General features: G+C 38.9%; 1 long non-coding RNA gene across 1 annotated transcript in view; it reads left to right on the top strand.

Moving 5' to 3' along the window:
* Positions 1–979: 979 nt before the first annotated feature.
* The window catches only part of LOC123832607, a 53,409-nt gene continuing 30,052 nt past the window's right edge, over positions 980–24,336 (top strand). The window contains exons 1-2 of the long non-coding RNA XR_006788098.1: positions 980–1,147; positions 5,262–5,311. This is a non-coding gene — a long non-coding RNA (uncharacterized LOC123832607). The remainder of the gene's footprint in view (positions 1,148–5,261; positions 5,312–24,336) is intronic.

Here is a 24,336-nt window from a genome sequence, read left to right as displayed (position 1 = left end):
CAGTCTGTGCCTCTCTGTGTCACACCCAGCACGCTGTCCTCATGGCCAGGGAGCCAATCAACACTCCTTAATGGGACAGCTCATTGCCCTGCACTGGGGAAGTCAGCGAGCATCATTTCCCCTGCTCTCCAGAGACAGAGCATGGTCAGAACACATGGGCAGGAGGAAGTCAGGAAACCTGAACCCTCATCTCCAGGGTTTTTTTTCTTTCTTAGTGCACTGGATTCTTTACTTGGTTGCATGAGCCTCTGATTCTGTTTGCTGAAAGAGTAATGTATTTGATTTCCTATCTGCCTGTCAGGGTCAGTGAGAGTGAATAAGATTATATTTCTCTGCAGAAAGATACTATTTGGACATACAGTCTGTTTGCATCAAGGTGGGGAGCAGTAAGTTTCCAGAGTTCCAACAGTGTGCTTGCCCTGGCGAGACTCCAGGAGACTGGACACTCACGCTTTACTCAGACAGGGGAGACTACGCCCGTCTCCCAGCACTGCCCTGTGTGAAATGTCCGACTTTGTGATACATTTGTGCCGTGACGGACCCGGGCCCGCGGCAGAGGCAAACGGTTGCCATTACCACATCGCACACAGAGTGTGACTTGTGCACATTTGTGATTCAGGCCATACTCACCTGGCCTCGGAGACCTCCGGGCTCAGGGACGCGGTCTCCCCAAAGCTTTTCCCTGAGTGCAGTGCACACAGGAGCTGTTATTCATGGCTGGAGTCGGACTCCACACCCGGGGACCCACCCTAAGCCCTTTGCACCCTTTACCGGTCGGTCACCATCCTCCCAGTGGAGGCCCTGACCGCCTTGCCATGCTCCCCATCTGCCACAAGGGGGCGCTCCCGAAGGGCGGAGGAATGTGCAGCAGTGAAGTTTTCTCCTGGCGTCTGATTTTCCTGTGAGATTTCTTTGTTGCAATGGTGGGGTTTGAGATAATACTTCAGGAGACTGCGGCGAGAGCCGCAGCTAATGCCATTTTTTATTGTTTGTCGTTATTAATAGTGTTTTAAACTAAGGAGGAAAGTGACAAAGAGCTTGAGGACTTTCATGGCTCCCAGGCCCTGGATGCCGGGTGGCGGCATCGAACACACAGAACCAAGAAGTCTGAGGGCAGCCGGGTGGTGCCTGAGGCCTCAAGCACCAGGTAAGTGCCTGGAGAGGGTGGGGGGGGGGGCGATTGGTGGAGAGGCGCTTAGCCTCTGATGGTGGGGCTTGCACATGGAGCAGACACGAGTTTGGGGGGTGGGGGGGTGGTCAGGAGAGACTAAGACTGGAAGGCGGTGCAGAGGAATTAGGAGATTGGAGAGTAAAGGGAGAAGCCGCAAAGGAGAAAAAAAAAAAGCTTGTAGGTTGTGATGCAAAGATTGACCCTGGATCTGGAGAGGGATGTTTGTGAAGTGAATCAGAGACTTAAACTAGTTTGAAGTTGGTGCCAACTCGGCTGCCCCAGCAACTTCACAGGACATCAGAGGCCAGAGTTTGAAAGTGAATACTCAGCTGCAAAATGAGCAGGTGTGCCTGAAAATCAGCCTTATCCTTCTGGTTGTGTGTCATGCAGCCACACCAACTCGGCACTTCTGACCTAAACCAGAAGGAATTTTGGTCTGATGATGTTTTCAGGCTCTCTGCTCTAAACTCATGTTTCAGACGTCCCCCTTCTTTCCTTCCGTCTTTCATCTCTCACCGTTGCTTTTGGTTATGGACTAGGAGTCAGAAGTCAACTTGCATTTTGTGAAATTAGTTTGAGCAAGAAAACATTGGATCTCCTATCTTTTTTGGGGGGGTCTACAAAAGGGAGAGAAAAATATATTACTAATAAACCTTAAAGGATTTTTCTGAGGATTGAATGAGTATTATAATATGAATAAATGCTCGTCATAGATTATAATTGCTAAAGAAACAATAGATAACAATTAATCAGTTAATATACCCTTATTTCTCTCACCTGGGTGTTTTTCCATTGAGCTTTGCAGGACCCTGTGAGTGTGTATGTGTGAGTGTGTGTATAGGAATTTAAACACGTAAACCCCGATTTCCACAGCACTTTCTGGAGAAAACTTCTTGGCAGATAAGTGGGAAACTTGCCGTTCTTTCCCTTTTAGCTACCTTCAAATGTTCTCCCCCCCCCCCCCCCCGCATTGGCTACACTTTTCTGTTTTTCAAACATGCAGACAGTGATGGATGGCATCTGCTTGGCTGCTTGGGAGAGTGACCTATCTATGTCCTGGGCACTGCTGCCTGAAGACATGTCACCAAGTGCTTCAGGCACAGGAGCAGGTGAAAGGGCTTGGGAGAAGCAGATAAGAGACAGGGCTGATTGTCCCACCACCATATTCCTTGCCTGGGATATTCTTGATACTAATTCATTGAAATGTCTCAAATGGGAAATTGGGTGCATACTCTCTGGGTTGGGCTAGTTCGATCGACCTAGGAAGGCTGAAGTTGGCTTTGATACCCTGTGGACACGTTCACCTTTTCCTTGGGTTCCAGAAGCAGTGTGATGTGCCGGAGGGCAGTGAAGATGTGGGCAGACCCCTTGGCTTCACTGAGCCTTCTCTTCCTTATCTGTCAAATGAAGTTGGTCCTACCCTTCCTTCCTGCATCCAAATGTAGGTGGATGGGAGGTGCACACGAAATCACACATGAACACACCAAAAGTTTGTGACTCTTCAGTGTTATATAATTATAAGATATCATCATCATTGTTATTCTGCTGCATGCTTCTTATTAGTGACTTATTTACCTATATTTCAGAACCTTAATTATTTTAAAAGCTGTATCTCCTCAGATGTTAATGTATCCTCCTACTTCTTTTCTTCTTCACCAATCAACTGAAAAATTGAATATTTCTAGAGATGCTAAGTTTACAACCTATACCTACGTATCTTGAACATTGTCTAAATCACGTGATGAGATGCACAAATTTACGTACATAGACTGTATTTTTCTGAAACCACCAACCACATATATATCTCTTCTCCTATCAAGCATGTACTTACCCCCCTTTTAATACAAAATGTATACAAATATATATTTGACCAAAAACAAGCCACTACTCAAAGAACATACTCACTTAGCAGATTTAATGGGGGAGAGGGACAAGCACAGCACCACATCAGCATCTCAGCTATTTTAGAGTCTAGAAACAACCACAGCTCACTGTTCATTGGGTTAAAAAAAATGAATCAATCTCTCCCTGTTCCTAGGAATGGATATCAATATCTCACCTCCTCCAGATGACTCTCAGCAGCTTGGGATATTTTTAAATGAATTCTTTAAAATACATTTGCAAAGTCAATTATTTTGAATCTCATCTGAAGCAATTACAAAACATCATGACATTTAAGGTGATATTTTTCCAAGTAAAATAATTATAAATAATACTAATTATGAACAAGTCATTCGGTTACTCTCACTCTGGCTCAACCTTTAGGTTAATAAACCGATCCATTAAAATTCATGTTGCTCAAAGGGCCAATTTAGTAAAAAATGTAGCGACATTTCACCACAAGTATGATTGATATTTTGTTTAACAATAATCAGGGCGGTCTTTTGAAGAACAGAGTATGGCTGACTAGTAGGTATAGAAAACTAGTGTTTTTTATGCCTTTCTTGGTGATGATTCTCAGTTGGGTACAAAATGATGATGATGAAGAAAATGGTGATGCTAAGATATGAAACTAAAACTTTGAATTTGGAAAGTACCTTACAGAGATTTCTGAAAATATTAGGACAGCTGCTCACAAAAACTGACAATGTCAGTCTTCACCCTGGGAAGCACTTTAGATATGTCCCTCTGTGTGCTTCATGTGTTTATTTTCTGCAAAGATGTAGAGCAGGGATTTGCAAATACAGTCCATAGATGAAATCTAGTCTGCCACTTGTTTCTGTAGATAAAGTTTTATTGAAATAAAGTACATCTCTTCATTTACATGTTCCAATGGCTGCTTTCTTAGTACAAAGGCAAAATTGAGTAATTACAACAGGGAAAATATGGCCAGCAAAGCTTAAAATATTTATTATTTGGCTGTTTTCACAAAAAGTTTGTTAACTAACTCCAGGTGTAGGGTATCTAAAGTTAGTTATTTTGAATGAATAACACCAACCAATGTTTAAAGAGAACTTTACAGATTATAAAATCTGACCACATTATTTTGTAAAAGGTATGATTATCCTCACTTAACTGATGAAGAGATTGCAAATTCTTCCAGGGTCATGCAGTCAGTAAGTGGTGCAGGTGGGACCCGTGCTGCCCTGACTGCAGCCTGTGGAGAGGCAGGAGGGCAGGTGGCTCTCAGCTGCAGCAACAGCTGCCTGTCTTCTTCAGACGCCCAGATGTGACTGTTGTCAAAGACAATAGAGCAAACAAGACTCTTGAAATTCTGTTCTTTCTTTATCTCACCTTGGCCTGAGTGATTTTAACCTCAGTCGACTTCTGTGTTACATTGCTCATAACCACACAAGTACTAATAAACAGAAAGGAGACCAAAGTGCTTTGCAGTCAGAGCTAAGCCTTACTGCCTCAGCTCTCACTATCCACACTGAAGAACCCATGTTCACCCAAGAATCAAATTGGCACTGTGGCATGGACAGTCTGAAATAACCAGTAACAAAAAAGCCTTTGTTTTTGGAATATAACCTTTTTAAAAGTTTGCTTTCTGAAACAGCAAAGCCCATCTTTATTATGTATTTATTTCACTTTGTTATCAAAATCATATTTTTCTCCCAAGCTCATTCAATCTACTCACAAAGTGGCTGCAAGGCACTGGATATCTGGAGGAAGGAAGCCTGCAATGAAGACATTGCCTTTGAGATTCCTAGATGTAAAACAAATTGTTAGCAGAAACAAAATATTTTCTTTTATTCTTGTTTTAGTTTTCAAATTACTTTTATTTACAGTTGATGTTCAATACTGTATTAGTTTCAGGTGTACAACATAGTGATTAGACATTCATATACCATAAAAAAATGATCACTTCGATAAATCTAGTATCCATCCAACACAATATGTAGCTATTACCGTATTATCAGCTACATTCCCTATGCTGCACTTTACATCCTTATGGCTGTTATTATAACTAACAACTATAGTTCTTAATCTCTTTACTTTTTTACCCATTCCCTTAGCCCCCTTCCATTTGCCAACCATGAATTTGTTCTCTTTATCTATTAGTTTGTTTTTGTTTTGTCTGTTCATTTATTTTATTTTTAATATTTCAAATATAAGTGAATTCATGGTATTTCTCTTTCTCTGACAGGCTTATTTCACTTACCACAGCTTCTAGATCTATCCCTGTTGTTGCAAATGGTAAGATTTCTTCTTTATAAAGACTATATTCTCCATATTCTACTGTAGAGTAATATTCTACTGTATACATGTACTGCATATTCTTTTTCCAGTCATCTATCCTTAAACACTTAGGTTGCTTCCATCTTTGGCTATTATAAATAATACTCCAATGAACATAGGGATGCATGTATCTTTTCAAATTAGTGTATTAGATTTCTTCAGGTAAGTATTCAGAGTAGAATTGCTGGGTCATATGTTAGTTCTATATTTATTTATTTTTTTCAGCAAACTCCATATTATTTTCCACAGTGGCTGCACCAATTTGCAATCCCAGCAATGGTGCACAGGGGTTCCCTTTTCTCCACATCCTCGAAAATACCTGTTGTTTCTTGATTTATTGATGGTAGCCATTCTGACAGGTATAAAGTGATACCTCATTGTGGTTTTAATTTGCATTCCCTGATGATTAGTGATATTGAGCATATTTTCATGTGTTATTAGCAAATACTTTTTCCCATTCAGTAGGATGTCATTTTGTTAATGGTTTCCTTCTCTGTGAAAAGTTTTAGTTTGATGTAGTCCCACTTGTTTATTTTTTTTTCTTTTGTTTTCCTTACTCAGGGAAACTTATACAAAAAAATATTGCTAAGAGCGGCGCTAAAGAGTTTACTGCCTATGTTTTCCTATAGCAGTTTTATGGTTTTGAGTTTTACATTTTAACTTGTTTATACATTTTGAGTTTATTTTTTATCATGTTGTTCATTTTTTTGCATGTGTCTGTTAGCTTTTCCTAACAGTAGTAATTGAAGAGACTATCTTTCCCTCATTGTATAGAGTTGCCTATTGTTATAGATTAAGTGATCATGTATGTGTGGATGTTATTTGTGGGTCTTCCTCTTCCATTGATCTATGTATCTGTTTTTATCCTAGTATTACACAGTTTTTGATTACTACAGCCTTGCAGTATAGTTTGGTATCAGATAAGGTGGTGATAGCTCCAACTTAATTCTTTTTTCTTAATTTGCTAGGGCTATTTGAAGCGTTTTGTGGTTTCATTATAAATTTCAAATATTATATAATCTAGTTCTGAAAAATGTCATTGGTATTTTGATAGGAATTAAATTAAATTTTTAGACTGCTCTGGGTAGTAGAATATTTTGATAATGTTAATTCTTCCTATCCATGAGCATGGTATATGCTTTCATTTCTTTGTGTCTTCTTCAATTTCTTTCCTCAGTGTCTTACAAATTTCTGAGCATTAGTCTTATTTCATTAAATGTATTCCTATGTAATGTATTCTTCTTGATGCAATGATAAAATGGATTCTTTTCTTAATTTCTCATTCTGGTAGTTCATTATTGGTGTATAAAATGTAGCCAATTTCTGAATATTAAATTTCTTTTCTGCCACATTACTGAATTTATTTATTAGTTTCAATAGTGTTTGATGGATTCTTTAGGATTCTCATATATAGTATCATGTTGTCTACAAATAATGACAGTTCTACTTCCCTCTTTCCAATTTGGATGCTTTTTATTTTTCCTTGTCTGATTGTTGTATCTAGGACTTCCAGTACAATACTGAATAAAAGTTGTGAAATGGACATCCTTGTCTTATCCTGAATCTTTAAGAAAAAGCTTTTAGCTTTTCAAACTTGTATGCTAAGGTTTGTTATATATAGTCTTTATTATGTTGAAGTATGTCCCCTGTATCCCCATTATGCAGCAAATTTTTAATCATTAATGGATGTTGGATTTTGTCAAAAGCATTTTCTGCACCTACTTATTTTTCAATATTTTATTTATTTATTTTTAGAGAGGGGGGAAAGGAGGGAGAAAGAGAGGGAGAGAAACAGCAATGTGTGGTTGCCTCTTGAGTGCCCCCTACTGGGGACCTGGCATGCAACCCAGACATATGCCCTGACTGGGAATCAAACCAGCTACCCTTTTGTTCCCAGGCCAGTGCTCAATCCACTGAGTTACACCAGTCAGGGCTGTGTATCTATTTATATCATTATATAATTTTTATCCTTCATTATGTCTTTGTGGAGTATCACGTTAACTGATTTGTGGATATTGAATCCACCTTATACCCTAGGAATAAATTCCACTTGATCATGATGATTCTAGCCTCATCAAACAGGTTTGGGAGCCTTCCCTCCTCTTCAATTTTATTTGAATAATTTGAGATGGATGGGTTTTAGTTCTTTTAATGTGTGGTGAAAGTCACCCGTGAAGTATCTGGTCCAGGAATTTTGCTTATTGGGAGTTTTTTGATTACTAATTCTATTTCATTAGTAGTTATTAGTCTGTTTAAAATTTTTCTTTTTTACTAATTCAGGCTTGGAAGATTGTAAGTTTCTAGGAATTTATCCATTTCTTGTAGGTTGTCCAGTTGTTTTGTAGTATATTCTTCTAATCCTTTTTATTTTTGTGATGTTAGTTGTCACATCTTTGATTTTTGATTTTATTTATTTTGGTCCTCACTGCTTCTTTTATGAGTCTGGCTGAAGTTTTGCCAATTTTTTTTATCTTTCCAAAGAATCAACTCTTGGTTTCACTGATGTTTTCTACATTTTTTAGAGTTTATTTCATTTATTTCCTCTCTGATGTTTATTATTCCCTTTCTTCTACTGAATTTGGGCCTTTTTAATTCTTTTTTCCTAGTCACTGAAGATGTAAAGTGATATTATTTCAGAATTTTCTTGCTCCTTGAGGTAGCCCTGTTTTGCTATAAACTTCCTTCATAAAACTGCTTTGGCTGAGTCCCATAAACTTGGGTCATTGTGTTTTCATTTTCATTTGTCTCAAATAATCTTTTAATTTGTTCCTTGATCTCATTGTTCACCTATTCATTGTTTAGTAGCATGTTATTTAGCCTCCATATAGTTGTGTGTTTTTTAGTTTTCTTCTTATAATTAATTTCTAGTTTTATACTATTGATATCAGAGAAGATGCTTGATATCATTTTAATCTTCTTAATTTATTGAGATATTTTGTGGCATAATATATGGTCTATCCTGGAAAATGTCCCATGTGTACTAGAAAAAAATGCATATTTTGAAGCTTATGGGATAAATCCTTTAAAAATATTAATTACTTAAGTCCTTGTGGTCTGAAGTATAATTTAATATCACTATGTCTATTTATTTTCCTGCCTGTATAAAATTTTCATTGAGGACTCCTGAAAGACAGAGGTGTAAGTAGAAACCCTTCACTTCCTCGCACAACCAAAAGGAAGATAACAACCAATCTAAAATCAACAAACAACCAGAAGTGCCAGATAATAAAACTGCATGGAACTGTGACAACCAAGGAATTAAAGAAAAACATCAACCAGAACAACCAGACCAGTAAGAATCCACAACGAGGCTGTGCAGACAGGGCTGGCTCAGAAAAACCACAATGAGGCAGGGGGCCTGGGTGGACGGGGCTGCCTAAAGGCCAAACTGAGACTCAGAACTGACTGTGGACTATGGCAGGGGTTGCCACAGTGGGAGAAACTCCCAGTCTCACACCAGAGTCCATTAGAAAGTGGGCTAGAGACAAGCAGGCGAGCTGCATTGCTCCCTCTTTGGCCCCTCCCCTACAGGCAGCACCACAAAGAGTGTTGCTCTGGCTGGGTGAATACCTAAGGCCCCACCCCCTTACAACTTATCAGGTGTGCCAAGAGAAAGAAATATGGCCCAAATGAAAGAACAGAGCAAAACTTCAGAAAGAGAACTAAGCAATGAGATAGCCAACCTATCTGATGGAGAATTTAAAGCCCTGGTAATCAAAATGCTCACGGAACTGATTGAGCTTGGTTTAAAAATGAAAAAAAAAAAACATAAGAAAGATACCCAAACTGAAATAATGCAAAATATTCAGGGAACAAACAGTGATGGGAAGGAAATGAGGGCTCAAAGCAACAATTTGGAACAAAAGGAAAAAATAAACATCTAATTGGAACAGAATGAAGAAACAAAAATTCAAAAAAGTGAAGAGAGTCTTACAAACCTCTGGGACAACTTGAAACTTTCCAATATCTGAATTATAGGGGTGCCAGAAGGGAAGAATGATAGCAAGAAATTGAAAACTTATTTGAACAAATAATGAAAGAAAACTTCCCCAATCTGGCAAAGGAAATAGACTTCCAGGAAGTCCAGGAAACCCAGAGAGTCTCAAAGAAGTTGGACCCAAAGAGGAACACACCAAGGCACATCATCATTAAGTTACCCAAGATTAAAGACAAAGAGAAAATCCTGAAAGCTACAAGAGGAAAGGAGAGGGTTACCTACAAAGGAGTTCCCATAAGACTATCAGCTGATTTCCCAAAAGAAATCTTGCAGACAAGAAGGGGCTGGAAAGAAGTATTTGAAGTCATGAAAGGCAGGGTTGTACATCCAAGATTAATCTATCCAGCAAAGCTTTCATTTAGAATGGAAAGGCAGATAAAGTGCTTCTCAGATAAGGTTAAGTTAAAGGAGTTCATCATCACCAAGCCATTATTATGTTAAAGGGACTTACCTAGAAAAAGAAGGTAAAAAAATATGAACAATAAAATGGCAACAAACTCACAACTGAATCTTATCAACAAATGAACCTAAAAGAAAAGACAAACAATGAAAACAAAAACTAAGCAAACAACTAGAACAGGAACAGAATCAGAGAAATGGACATCACATGGAGGGAGTTCAGTGGAGAAGGGGAAGGGAGGAATAGTGGGGAAAGGTACAGGGAAGAAGAAGCATAATTAATAGGCATAAAATAGATAGGGAGAGGTAAAAATGGTATAGGAAACAGAGGAATCAAAGAACTTATAGGTACAACCCATGGACATAAACTAGGGGGGAATGCTGAAGGATTGGGGAGGCAGGGCGGAGGGGGGATAAAGGCAGTAATACCATAATCAATAAAAATACTTAAAAAACATTTTCATTGATGTCAAAGGGTGTTAAAATCCCCTACTCTTATTGTCTTACTGTTCATCTCTTGCTTTATATCTGTCAACACTTGCATTAAATATTAGGTGCTTCTCATTGAGTGTATAAATATTTACAAGGGTTTTATTCTTTTGTTGTGTTAATCTCTTTATCATTATGAAATGCCCTTTGTCTCAAGGTACACCCTTTGTATCTGTACCTATCTCAAGGTACAGATAAAATAGCCTTAAAGTCTATCTGATTTAGGCTATTAAAAGCCTTAAAGTCTATTTTATCTGATATAAGTATTGCTATCTCAGCTTATTTTTTCATTTTCATTTGCATCAGATATCTTTTTCCAGCCCTTTACTTTCAGTCACTGTGTTTCTTTTGATATGAAGTGGGTCTCTTGTAAGCACTATGTGTATGGGTCTTGTTTTAATCCATTCAGCCACCCTATATCTTGTGATTTAGTCTATTTACATTTAAAGAAATTATTGATTGTTACATAATTATTGGCATTTTGTTCATTATTTTCTGATTATTTTGTAGTTCTTTCTATTTTAATCTCTTGTTTATTTTTTCTTTTAAATCATATTTTATTGATTATGCTGTTACAGTTGTCCTAATTTTTTCCCTTTGCTCCCCTCCCAGCACCCCCACTTCCTCAGGCAATCCATACCTCTGTTCATGTCCATGGGTCATGCATATAAGTTTTTTGGCTATTCCATTTCCTATACTGTACTTTACATCCCTTGCCTATTCTGTAACTACAAATTTGTACTTCTTAATCCCCCCCCACCTCTTTACACATTCCCCCACACTCTCCTCTCATCTGGAAACCATCAACATGTCCCCCGTATTCATGACTGTGTGTTCTTCTTGTTTGATTAGTCTGTTTTTCTAGATTCACTTGATAGATATGTATGTATTGCCATTATTGTTCATAGTTTTGATCTTTTTTTAAAGTTAGGCATGCTTGGAATTCTCTTTTAAAGATTTTATTTATTTTTAGAGAGAGGGGAAGGGAAGGAGAAAGATAGGGAGAGAAACATCAATGTGTGGTTGCCTCTCATGCACCCCATACTGGGAGCCTGGCCTGCAACCCAGGCATGCTCCCTGACTGGGAATTGAACCCATGACACTTTGGTTGGAAGTCTGGCACTCAATACACTGAGCCACACCAGACAGGTTTCTTTTTCTTAAATAAGTCCCTTAAGCATTCCATAAATAATGGTTTGGTGATGGTGAACTCCTTTAGGTTTTTCATGTTCGGCAAGCTCTTTATCTGCCCTTCAATTCTGAATGAATGCTTTGCTGGGTAGAATAATCTTGGCTGAGGTCCCTGCTTTTCATGACTGAATAGTTCTTGCTAATCCCTTCTAGCCTACAAAGTTTCTTTGGAGAAATCAGCTGACAGTCTTATGGAAACTACCTTGTAGGTAACTAACTGCTTTTCTCTTGCTGTTTTTAAGATGCTCTTTCTCTTTAACTTTTGGCATTTTAATTATGATGTGTCTTGCTGTGGGTCTCCTTGCATCTGTCTTGTTTGGGACTCTGTGCTTCTTGGACTTGCCTGTCTATTTCCTTCACCAAATTAAGGAAGTTTTCTTTTCATTATTTTTTCAAATGGATTTCGAATTTCTTGCTTTTTCTTTTCTTCTTCTGGCATCCCTATGATGCAAATTTTGGAATGCTTAAAGTTGTCCTACAGGATGCTTACACTGTCCTTGTTTTGGGGGATTTTTTTTTTCCTTCTTATTGTTCTAATTGGTTGTTTTTCTTTGTTGGGTTTTTTTTTATTTGTTTGTTTGTTTGCTTTCTTATGTTCCTAGTCATTGATTTCATTCTTGGCTTCATCCACTCTATCGTTTCCCTGTAAATTGTTCTTTATTTCAGTTAGTATATCCTTCATATATCCTTCATTTCTGACTGGATCTTTTTTATGCATTGAGGTCCTCACTAAGTTCCTTGAGCATCCTTATATTCAGTGTTTTGAACTCTGCATCTGATAGATAGCTTATCTCCATTTCATTGAGCTCTTTTTTTTAGAGTTTTGATCTGCTTTTTCATTTGTGCCATGTTTCTTTGTCTCCTCATTTTGGCAGCCTCCCTGTGTTTGTTTCTATGTATTAGGTAGAGCTGATATGACTGTCCTGGTAGCATAGAGTAATGTATGTAGTAGGTGTCCTGTAGGGTCCAGTGGCATAGCCTCCCCTATCACCCAAGCTGGGTACTTGAGCTTCACCCTCCATGTGGGGTGAGTACACCCTCCTCTTGTAGTTGAGCCTCAATTGCTGTTGGCAGGTCAATGGGAGAGATTTAGCAGGCCAGTCAGTTGCAAGGACTGGCTGTGACCACTGACCACCAACCTCCTCTCTCTGTGGAGGATCAGCTGTGCAGGGACAGGATGGTGGTGTTCCAACATGATCTGTAGCCATCCAATGGGTGTACAAGCTCTGGAGTTTCCTGGGTGATGCCAGCCAAGTCAGCCATCACCTGTGTTCCACCTGGGGCCACCCGGCATGAGCTACAGAGCAATCTGCAAATAGCTGCTACTTATGGTGGGCTTGGAGGTTCCCAAGTGAGGCCAAACTGGGAACCAAAACTGGCTGCTGCTAGTGCCAGGCCCAGGCCCACTTAACCAGAGATATGGGGTCTGGGGGCTCAATGAGGCTGATCATTACTTGTTTGGGAGGATTTAGGAAGATGTGAGAATTGAGCCAAGACCAGCTATTTATATGGAAAAGCCACTGTTAACAGCTTGAGTGTACCATAAGTTGGGTGAGGCAGAGCCTGAGAGATTCCACAGAGTGGAGCAAACTCTATGAGCCAGGTTGATGGAATCTCAGATATGGCTCCTGCCTGCTGACTCTACGGCTCTGTGGGGGGAGAGCTCAGAAAAGGAACAGTGGCCTGTGCCCTCTTTTTTGTCTGGTAGAAAGCCATGTCCCCTGCTCTTGCCCTGATGCCAGACACTTTAGTTCCTCCCCATATGACCCTGGGACTTTTCACACTGCTACCCCAGTGATGGAACTCAGACGGAGTGAGTGTGAGTAAGTCCATGTGTGGGCCTTTAAAGAGGCATTTCTTGGAAATCCAGTATTCCCCTCACTGACTCAAATCCCATTGGTTTTTACAGCTGGCTGTTATGGGGGCTTATCTTCCTGGTATTGGAACCCTGGACTGGGGGTGAGAGCTGTTGTTGAGCTGGGACCCTTCACTCACAAGATAGCTCTCCTGAATTTTTATTGACCACACATGGGTATAGGACCAGCCTGTTCTGTTTCTCCCCATCTCTGCCTCTCCTACCAATCGAGATGGATGTGGTTTTCTTAGTCCGTAATGTCAGACTTCCATTCAGTTCAGTTCCTGACAGTTATGAGTGATGGTGGTTCTGTAGTTTAGTTGTAATTTTAATATGGTTGTGAGAGGAGGTGACCCGTGTTTACCTATGTCTCCATTGTGACCAGTCTTGCTTTCTTTTCTTGTATATTGATGAATTTTTGTAGAGTTTACTTTGGATTCCTTACTCTTTATTTCTTATATATCTTTTATAGATTTTTAGTTTGTTTTTACTATGTGCTACATATATACTAAGCAAAGTGTATAGTAGTCTACTTTAATTTGATGTTTACTTAAGTTTGAATAAATTCTAAAGTCACTACAATTTTTACTTACACACCCACTTTTATAGTTTTCTCATTTTTTACCTTCTTTCTATGTTTGTTTATATTTCTTTTTTTCTCTTTTTTTATTTTAATCATTGTTCAAGTACAGTTTTCTCCCCTCTAATCCCATTCCAGCCCACCCACCCCACCCTCCCCACCTCCGTCTCATCACCACCCTCCCCCCAGTTCTTGTCCATGTGTCCTCTAAATTTGTTCCTGTAAACCCTACCCATTCTCCCCTGAAGTTCCCTCTTCTCTCCCCTCTGGTCACTGTCAGTCTGTCCTCTGTTTCAGTGTCTTTCGTTACAGTTTGCTTGTTTCTTTGTTTTGTTGTTTAGGTTCCTGCTAAAGGTGAGATCATATGGTATTTGTCTCTCACTGCCTGGCTTATTTCGCTTAGCATAATCCTTCCAGCTCCATCCAAGCTGTTACAAAGGGTAGGAGCTCCTTCTTTCTTTCTGCTGCATAGAATTCCATTGTGTAAATGTACCATAGTTTTTTGATCCATTCATTTACTGATGGGCATCTAAGTTGCTTCCAGCACTTAGCTATTGTAAATTGTGCTGCTATGAACATCGGGGTGCATAGGTCCTTTTGTATTGGTGTTCTAGTGTTCTTAGGATATAGTCCCAGCAGTACAATTGCAGGGTCAAAAGGCAGATCCATTTTTAGTTTTCTGAGAAAATGCCATACTGCTTTCCATAGTGGTTGTACCAGTCTGCAGTCCCACCAACAGTGTACTAGGGTCCCCTTTTCTCCACAACCTCTCCAACACTTGTTGTTTGTTGCTTTGTTTATGATGGCCATTCTGACTGGTGTGAAGTGGTATCTCATTGTGGTTTTAATTTGCATCTCTCTGATAGCTAGTGATATTGAACATCGTTTCATGTGTCTTTGGATCTTCTGTATGTCCTCCTTGGAGAAGTGTCTGTTCAAGTCCTTTGCCCATTTTTTAATTGGGTTGCTTGTCTTCTTAGAGTGGAGTCATGTAAGTTCTTTACATATTTTGGAGATTAAACCCTTGTCTGAGGTATCATTGGCAAGTATGTTTTCCCATACAGTTGGTTCTCTTTTGATTTTGATACTCTTTTCTTTAGCTGTGCAAAAGCTTTTTATTTTGATGAGGTCCCATTTGTTTATTCTTTCCTTTATGTCCTTTGCTCTAGGAGACATGTCAGTAAAAAGTTTCTGCGTGAAATATCTGAGCTTTTCCTACCTATGTTCTCTTCTAGGACTTTAGTGGTGTCACAGTTTATATTTAAGTCTTTTATCCACCTTGAATTTATTTTTGTATAAGGTGTAAGTTGGTGCTCAAGTTTCATTTTTTTTTTTTCATGTAGCTGTCCAGTTCTCCCAACACCATTTGTTGAAGAGGCTATTTTTATTCCATTTTATGTTGCTGCCTCCTTTGTCAAATATTCATTGACTGTAGAGATTTGGGTTTATTTCTGGGCTCTCCGTTCTGTTCCATTGGTCCATATGCCTGTTTTTATGCCAGTACCAGGCTGTTTTGATTACAGTGGCCTTGTAGTATAGTTTAGTGTCAGGTATTGTGATCCCTCCTACTTTACTCTTCTTTCTCAAAATTGCAGCAGCTATTCGGGGTCATTTATGGTCCCATATAAATTTTTGAAGTGTTTGTTCTATGTCTGTGAAATAAGCAATTGGCACTTTAATAGGTATTACATTGAATGTGTCAATTGCTTTGGGTAGTATGGACATTTTGATGATATTAATTATTCCAATCCATGAACACGGTATATGTTTCCATTTGTTTGTGTCTTCCTTGATTTCTTTCCTCAGTGTTATGTAGTTTTCTGAATACAGGTCTTTTACCTCTTTGGTTAGGTTTATTCCTAGGTATTTTATTTTTCTTTGTGCTATTTCAAATGAGATTTTTTTCTTGATTTCTGCTTCTGCTGTTTCATTGTTGGTGTACAGAAATGCCTTTGATTTCTGGATATTGACTTTGTATCCCACTGTTTTGCCAAATTCATTTATTAGATCAAGCAGTTTTGTGGTGGAATCTATAGGATTTTCTATGTACACTATTATTTCATCTGCAAACAGTGACAGTTTTGTTTCCTCCTTTCTGATTTGGATGCCTTTTATTTCTTTTTCTTGTCTGATCGCTGTGGCTAAAACTTCCTGTACTATATTGAATAGAAGTGGTGAAAGTGGACAGCCTTGTCTTGTTCCTGATCTTAGTGGAAAAGATTTTAATTTTTGCCCATTGAATATGATGTTGGCTGTATGTTTGTTTATATTTCTTAATTTAATGTTTTAATTACACATGGTCTTTCTACTTCTGTGTTTTAAATTTGTACGAGCTTTATAGTTGGTTGATTTTCTGCTTGTACTGTTTACTTTTGTTGGTGAGATTTTTTTCTGTATTTTCTTATTTTTATTTTTGATCTTTTGTTTTCCTCTTAAAGACATCCTTTAAATGTTTCTTATAATACTGGTTTAATAGTAATGAACTCTTTTAGCTTTTTCTTGTTGGGATAACTCTTTATCTCTCATTGGATTATAAATCAGAGCTTTGCTGGGGTAGAGTGATCTTGGATGCAGTTTGCTTTTTTTTCATCACTTGGAATATTTTGTGGCAGTCCCTTCTGGCCTAGAGATATTCTGTTGAGAAATCAGCAGGCAGTTTTATGGGAACTCCCTTATTAGTAACTGTTCTTCTCTTGCTGCTTTTAAGTATCTCTCTTTGTCTTTAATGTAAGCCTTTTAATTATGCTGTGTCTTGGTGTGGGCCTCTTTTTGTTCACTTTGTTTGGGACTCTCTGTACTGCCTGGAATTATATATCTATTTCCTTCCGCAGGTTAGGGAAGTTTTCCATCATTATTTTAAATAGGTTTTCAATCGCTATGTCTCTCTCTTCTTCTTCTGGTACCTCTGTGAAATGAATGTTGTTATACTTGATATTGATCTGGGAGTCCCTTAAACTATCATTTAAATTTTTTTCCTTCTGTTCCAGCTGAGTGTTTTCTGATTCCTTGTCTCCCAGATCACTGTTCTGACCCACAACTTTGTACAATCTGTTGTTGATTCCCTCTGATACAGGCTTCATTTCAGTTATTGTAGTCTTCATTTCTGACCATTCTTTTTTATGTTTTATGTTTCCTTTTTTATACTGAGTTTTCACTGAGTTCATAATTTTTCCCCTCAGTTCATGAGAATTCTTATAACCAGTATTTTGAACTCTTCATCTGGTAGGTTGCTTGTCTCCATTTAGTTTAGTTTTTATTCTATAATTTTGTTCTGTACTTTCATTTTGTACATGTTTCTTTCTTTCCTCATTTTGGCTGCTGTTCAGTATTTGTTTCAATGTATTAGGTAGACCTGTTATGTTTTCCAGTCTTGACAGAGTGGCCTTATGTAATAGGTGTCCTATAGGGCCCAGCAGCACAGTTGTCCTGTTCAACTCAGCCAGGAGCTACAAGGGTGTCATTTGTGTGGGTTTTGTGTGCCCTCTAGTTTTAGTTGAGCCTAAATTGCTGTTGACACATCATTGGGTAGGTTTGACCCTCTGACTCATTGACTGTGAGGTCTGGACATGACTATAGCAAATGAGTTGTTCTGTGGGGTTTGACCTGACAGAGTGGAAATCACTTTAGCAGGGCTCTGGTACTAGCTGAGTCTGATCTTTGGATGTGTTGTTTATGGAGATGGTTGTATGATTTTCTGATGTGTGTCGAAGCCAATCACTGGTTGTGTTGTTTCTGGAGGTTCTTGGGAGGGGCTTCATTGCAGGCCAAGGTCAGCTGCCACCTGTGCTTGCTTGGGGCCTCTTGGAAGGAGCTACAAAATGATTTGAGGTTGATTGCCACTTGTGCTGGACTTGAAGATACTTGGAGAGGCTATGATGCAAACCAAGGTCAGCTACCACTCTACTGGGCTTAAGACCCTTTTGTGGGCCCCATAATATGAACTGAGGCCAGCTGCCATTTGTGCTGGGCTTATGGTTTCTTAGTTGAAGAGTGTTCCAAACCTAGATGGCCATAAGTATGTCAGATTGGGGTCACCTGATGGGAGTTGCTGTGCAAGCTGAGACGAGTGCTGATTATGCTGGGCTTTGTGCCTCTTAGCAAGAGCTAGAAGGCCTGCTGAATTTGGCCACTGCTTGTTTGGGTTATGTGGGGCATTCAGAGATTTGGGAAAGTCTACAACAGGAGCCAATGCAGGCTGCTTGTATGAAGGAGCTTCTGGAAGAGTCTCTGACCAGGTGGTGAGTTGGTGGGGTGGACTCTCAGGGACTCATCAGGGCAGGGTGAATGGTGTTACTCAGGTTAATAGAGACTCAGATTTTGTGCTCACTGTTTCAGGTTGATAGGTTGGAGGAGAGTTCAGCAAAGGAACTGTGGAGCCTGCCAGCACTTTTGTCCCTGAAGTGTGTTACCTCAATTGCTGTCTCTCCATTCCTTTCCCTGAAGTTAGTAAATTCAGTTTCTCCTGATATGTCCCTGGTACTTTTTGAGCTGTACCCTTGCACTGGAACTTAGAGCCAGTAGGTTTGTGACTAAGTCAGTTGTGTTCTGGCCCTTTAAGAGAAGAGCTTTGATCTTTAACAGGTTTTTGTTTTTCTCAGATGCAATCCCTACTGGTTTTTATAACCAGATGTTAAGGGACTCTTCTTTCAGGCACTGATGGCTTAGACTTTGGAGCTCATGTGGGGCTGGGCCTCTTACTCGCCAGGGCAGGGAAGTCCTCAACAGAGAGATCTTACCTGATTCTTAATTGCCACACTGAGGGTTGGATTCTGCCTATTTTGTCCACACCCTTCATGCCAGTTTCAACATGGATTCTTCCTTAAATCCTTAGTTATAGGAATTCTGTTCAGCTAGTCTTCATGTGGTTATTAATGTTGGTTGTTTTATACCTTAGATGTAATTTTGATGTGGTTGTGGGAGGAGGAAAGCACAGTTTACCTACTCTGATATCTAGATTGAATGTTTCAGATTTTCATAATATTTTTTCTTGGAAAGCAGGTAAGGGATAAAACATGAGAGACAAGAATGAGAAACTCCTATGCCAAACTTTTTCTAAAGATTCCAAACCAAGGATAAGGATTTAAATAATTGAACTATTTCCACTTTTCCACTCAGCCAACATGTATTTTGAGGGTCGACTGTGGCTGACATTGTCAGGAGTTAAAGTACAGTCACACTGGCTAAGATTAGAATGTATTCCAGGAAGTGATTTAATAGAAATATGAACTCGTTCATGTGTATTTATAATATACATTAGAAATAAGCAATGGAAAATAAGCAATAGGAGTGTAGATTAAGTCTGAGCATGCTCAAAGGGGAAGTCACCTTCCTTATAGGACAATCACTGAAGATATTGTGGAGGTAGTGGCATTTGTGAGACTCAAGGAATATATAGGTTTCAGACATACAGAAATGGAAGGAGGTGGGCATAGTAGGAGAAAACAGAGGAAGCAAAGTCATAAGGCAAAGTATAGACCTTGTATGTGATCAGAAAGTCATTAATTCTGTTTGGAGCATATGTTTATGGAGGAGTGGAGGAAGATAAGGTTGGTGAATTAGGTCAGAGCTAGATTCTAGAGAGATTAGAATTGAAGATCAATGAGTTTGGTCTTTATTCTTTAGATGATAGGAACCATTGAATTTATTTTCCTGCAGGAGAATAACATGATCATACCTGTGATTTGTGAGAGTGTGACAGATGCTTCAGAGAACTTGAACAAAGCCACCAGTTAGTGGTTACAGCAAAAGTGAATATGGTGACCCCTTTTTTCTGTGCTTCTTCACAAGGATGCTCCTCTGCAATCTTACCCTCAGAGGCTACAGCACTGGCTGAGGTCTTTCTGAGGGCATTTGTTTAAGGGCATGCCAGTGGCATTTACTCATAAAACCAAAATGCCATTGGGGCCAGAAATAGGGGTTTTGGTTACTTCCTTAGACAGGATGCACTTGGGGTGATTATACATGTGATTCATCAAGATTGGGAAACATGTCCTCCACAAACAAACACCCCTCCCCTCTAAGCCCTGTGACTCATGGTTTCTTCAGTTTGGAAAGCTCTAGAGTCCAGGCAGAATTTGAGATATGATGTTAAATCATGAATCATTTGTGTTCATTGTTACAATAGAAATGTTTTTATTCATTCATTTAATCATTCAAATAGTAAGCATTCAGTGAGCTCTTACTATTTTGAGACACATAGGACCTGGAGTTATAAAACATATTTCTTGCCATAAAATATTTTTCCCAGTTTATCTGGGAAATCAGATATAGCATAAACAATATGTAGAGTATGACATAAATGCTATTATAGAGAAATACAAACAGTACTAAAGGCCAGAAGGAAGACCCATAACTGCTTTGGGAGTCATCATATTTGGGTCCTAAAGAATGACTGTTCATCATGTATTTATTCAATAATTCAATGAATAGTTATAAATCATTTACTATATGATAAGCAGTGTACTAGATGTGAGATTCCATGTTTTCTGGAGTTTAAATCGTAACAAGTAGAACCAGATAGTAAATACATCTGGAAACCAAACAATAAGTCCTTACCTTCAGAGAATTCATTCAGTACATTCATGTAGAGAAAAATTACCAAGAACTGCAACTAGCACTTAATTCTAAGAAACTAGAAGAACATATGCAAGAAGAAGTATATATCCAGCTCTACTTGGAAAGAATGGAAAAAGGCACCTCAGCTTTGGGGATAACCAATACAACAAGAAAACTTATTAATAAAATTGAAATATGATGAGAAAGTTGCCTTGACACTCTCTGGCTGGAGTTGACAGAAGATAGGCACCATTTTCACACAGAGACTCATAGGATTGAGTCTCCAGACATTTGGATTTTCATTGTTGTCAGGCAAATGGAGTCACTGATTTAGGAATGTGAGTAGTGCAGTTTAAATTCATTAATCATTTTTCTGTACTTTCAGTCTAACTGTTCTGCAAAGCCCAGTGTCATGAAAATAAAAACTTAAGATACTGACTGCCTCTTCACTTAAATCATATTCAGGTCAAATTCTGTATCAGCCAACTCTGGCTTGGAGGTCATACTTGATTTTCATTTTATCAGGCTATCTAAAATAGCCAGGCCATGAGGTAGTTATTGTTGTGGTCGTGGTACTCTTGGAATGAGATTTGACCTATATAAGAAAGAGAAATAGGACAGAAATAGCTTTTAAGCCTATTCCAGGCTTGGAGAATCCAACATAAGCAACTGTAGAATCACAGAGCTGGAAAGGACTCAAGGTTACTTAAGGTGATCCTGGCACCTACCTGTAAAAAGATACAGGCCTATCAGGAAATTTAATATAAATTCTAGAACTAATTATTTTAGCCATACATTAAAAAATGTACTCATCCTGAATGGTATAGTTCCCTTCAGGGCAGTGATGTTGCCTGGCCTTAGGTAAAACAGTTTCGTATTTCCTATTTTACAACTCTTGGAACCTATATAGCATATTCTTTTGAATACACTTAGTAGGAGAACATCACTGTCTTTGGAGAATGTTTTGCATCTTCACAAACCAAAGTGCTACATATAATTGGTCCAGCTGAATATCATTTTTTGTTTTGTCTTTATCCTCACTTGAAGATTTGTTTATTGATATTAGAGAAGGGGGAAGAGAGGGAGAGAAACATCAGTCAGTTGCCTCCCATAGGCATCCCTATGAGGGACTGAATGTGCAATGCAGGCACGTGCCCTGACTGGGAATTGAACCCATGACCTTTCAGTTTATAAAACAAAGCTCTAACCGACTGAGCCACATCATCCAGAGCTGAGTGATATCATTTTTGTTTAAAAATAAATTTAAATGCAGCTGTGACATTATGAGGTGACATTTTGTTATGTTTATAATGGACTGAGAAGGGACTAACTCTCAGCTGCAAAAGTAATTAGTAAAATACTCCCCAGATGGCTGATTTGATGGTATGGGAACTCTGGTAAGTTCTACTGTTTCTCACTCCAGCTGGTGAACTAGAGATCAAAGAGCATGCCTTGTTTGTCTCAAAATACCCACCTACCACAGAGGTAGGTGCATGTCAGGCTATTTGTTGAATGAATGAAAAAAACAATTGTATCATCACTTTATAGTCATAAATTATTTGTTCATTTTTTCACCAAATATGAATCCTGTGATCACCACTTACCTTGAGACTAATTAGCCACAAATGAGAGGGGAAGCAGTCTGTGCTGAATAGACACTGCTCTGAGAAGAGAGTTCAGGTTCTAGTGTAAACTCTGTTATGAGTAGAATTGGGTGGACTTGGGAAAAGTACTTAATCCTGTGTCTCCATTTATTTATTTTTTATTCTTTTAATACTCATTGAGAATATATTTGTTCATTGATTGAGACAGAGAGAGAGAGACCTCAATGTAAGAGAGAAACATGGATCGGTTGTCTCCCATATGTGTCCTGACCAAGGATCAAGTCTGCAACCATTTTGGTTTATGGGTTCCAACCAGCTGATCCACCCAGCAAGGGCCTGTGTTTTGATTTAAATAAAAGTATTGAACTAGATTATGGGAAAAGGTATATCTGAGGAATAAAATATTGAGTAGTTACTTTGTGCCCATTTTCTCTGCTTGATGTGGGAGATTTTTTAAGGTCCTAGGGGAGGTCAGGATTCTGTGCTTGCTAGTAACAGAAACTCAGCTTGATTTAGTCAAAGTAAAAAAAAAAAACTCAAGGAAGGATAGGAATATACCAGATTCCAGAAATTGCCAGAATCAGGGACTCAAGCACTTCTATGACACACTTCCTCCTACTTTGTCCTTGGTTTCTCTCTTAGAACCACCTTACTCTCCAATCTGTGTCCTTTGTGAGCCTATAGAAATTTGAAAAACCTCTGGGCAGTCCTCTGGGCAGGAGGACAAGACACCTTGACTGGAAGCTGCTTTTAGAACCATGAGTTTGACTGGAGAGAGGGCAGAAAAGGGATTGCTATACAACAAAAAAGTAGAGCACCACTAAGCCTGTTGTCTTTGCTGACCACTTGCACACTACTCCTCTTGCTCCATGCATGTTGTCCTAGTGATCTCCTACTCTTCTTGAAGACCATGCTCAGCTTCATCATATCTGAGGGCTGACTGCCTGGGCAGTAGAATCCCTGCCTGTTTATGCTCTCAGAGCACCTTGAACCCATCTATACGGGGGAAATACAACACCTCATGTTGTTTGTTATGGTCTGTTGATAGATTTTTCTTCCCTATGAAACTGGGAACTTCTCTAAGTCACTAACTGCCTTCATTGGTTTTGTGTTACTTTATTAGTTTACTTATTTATTAATTATTGATAGCCTACTGTGTGATGGGTTCTGGGAATTCAAGAGAAGTAACCCAAGATCCCTGTTCTCAAGACAATCACGATCTGGTGGGAAATATATGATAAACAGATGTTTGCAATATAGTACAGTGTGATGGGTTCACCAGAAATCAGCACTGATGTTATAGGAGCACATGGGAGAGTGTCTTCCCTGAAGCAAGGGAAGAGGTGAGAAGGCCAGAGAGACTTTTCAAGAAAGAGAAGGGGGCCACTGTTGGCCTGTGCTGGGTTCTGTCAAATAGAATTAAAGTATGAGGTTTAGAGGTGGCAAGAATTTTTTTTAAAAGATTTTATTTATTTATTTTTAGAGAGGGAAGGGAGCGAGGGAGAGAGAGAGAGAGAGAGAAACATCAATGTGCAGTTGCTGGGGGTTATGGCCTGCAACCCAGAAATGTACCCTGGCTGGGAATCGAACCTGGGACACTTTGGTTCCCAGCCTGCACTCAATCCACTGAGCTATGCCAGCCAGGGCTGGCAAGAATTTTCTGCAGTAAAAACAGCCTGTAAGAGCTCAAGAAATGCCTGAAATTACAATATAATCAAAGGCTTATGTTTGAATGGTATAGATAAGACAGAGATGAAATTAAAATAAGGCAGTTTCTGACAAAATACTAATTTTATACCACAATGCATTAGGAGGTTAGAAGAGATTGAGATCACCATGAGTCATGAAGGAAATCTTTCAGAAAATGCATGTATTACCTCACTACATGGGGAGCCAGCAGAGATTAATCTGAAATTGGAGAGTTGAGTTTCAGACTCACACTGCCAGGTATTAACTGGTGATAATTCCTCAATTTCTAATTTCTACACTGTAAAACAAAGACACTTAGATTCATCTCTCAGAGTTATGCTGAAGATAGAATACAACATGTAAATGAAAGTACTTAGTAAAATATAAAGTACTAGACAAACTTATTCTTTAAATCTGCTTATCTGCAAAACAGATTTATTAACTGACAAGAATATTTGGAAGATATGAAAAGGTATATAAATATAGTTACATGACAAGATATGATATTCATACTAAGAGGTATGTTAATTGTATTTACTGGCTAATAATCTTGATTGATGCTATTGCAAAATGTGTAATATGTTAATGGGTTGATTGTGGCTTTCTATACATTCCTGACTCTGA

This window comes from Phyllostomus hastatus, unplaced genomic scaffold (assembly GCF_019186645.2).
Source record: "Phyllostomus hastatus isolate PE091 unplaced genomic scaffold, TTU_PhHast_1.1 phas_scaffold_193, whole genome shotgun sequence".
NCBI classification, from domain to species: domain Eukaryota; kingdom Metazoa; phylum Chordata; class Mammalia; order Chiroptera; family Phyllostomidae; genus Phyllostomus; species Phyllostomus hastatus.
This window is presented reverse-complemented; position numbering and strand designations above follow the sequence as displayed.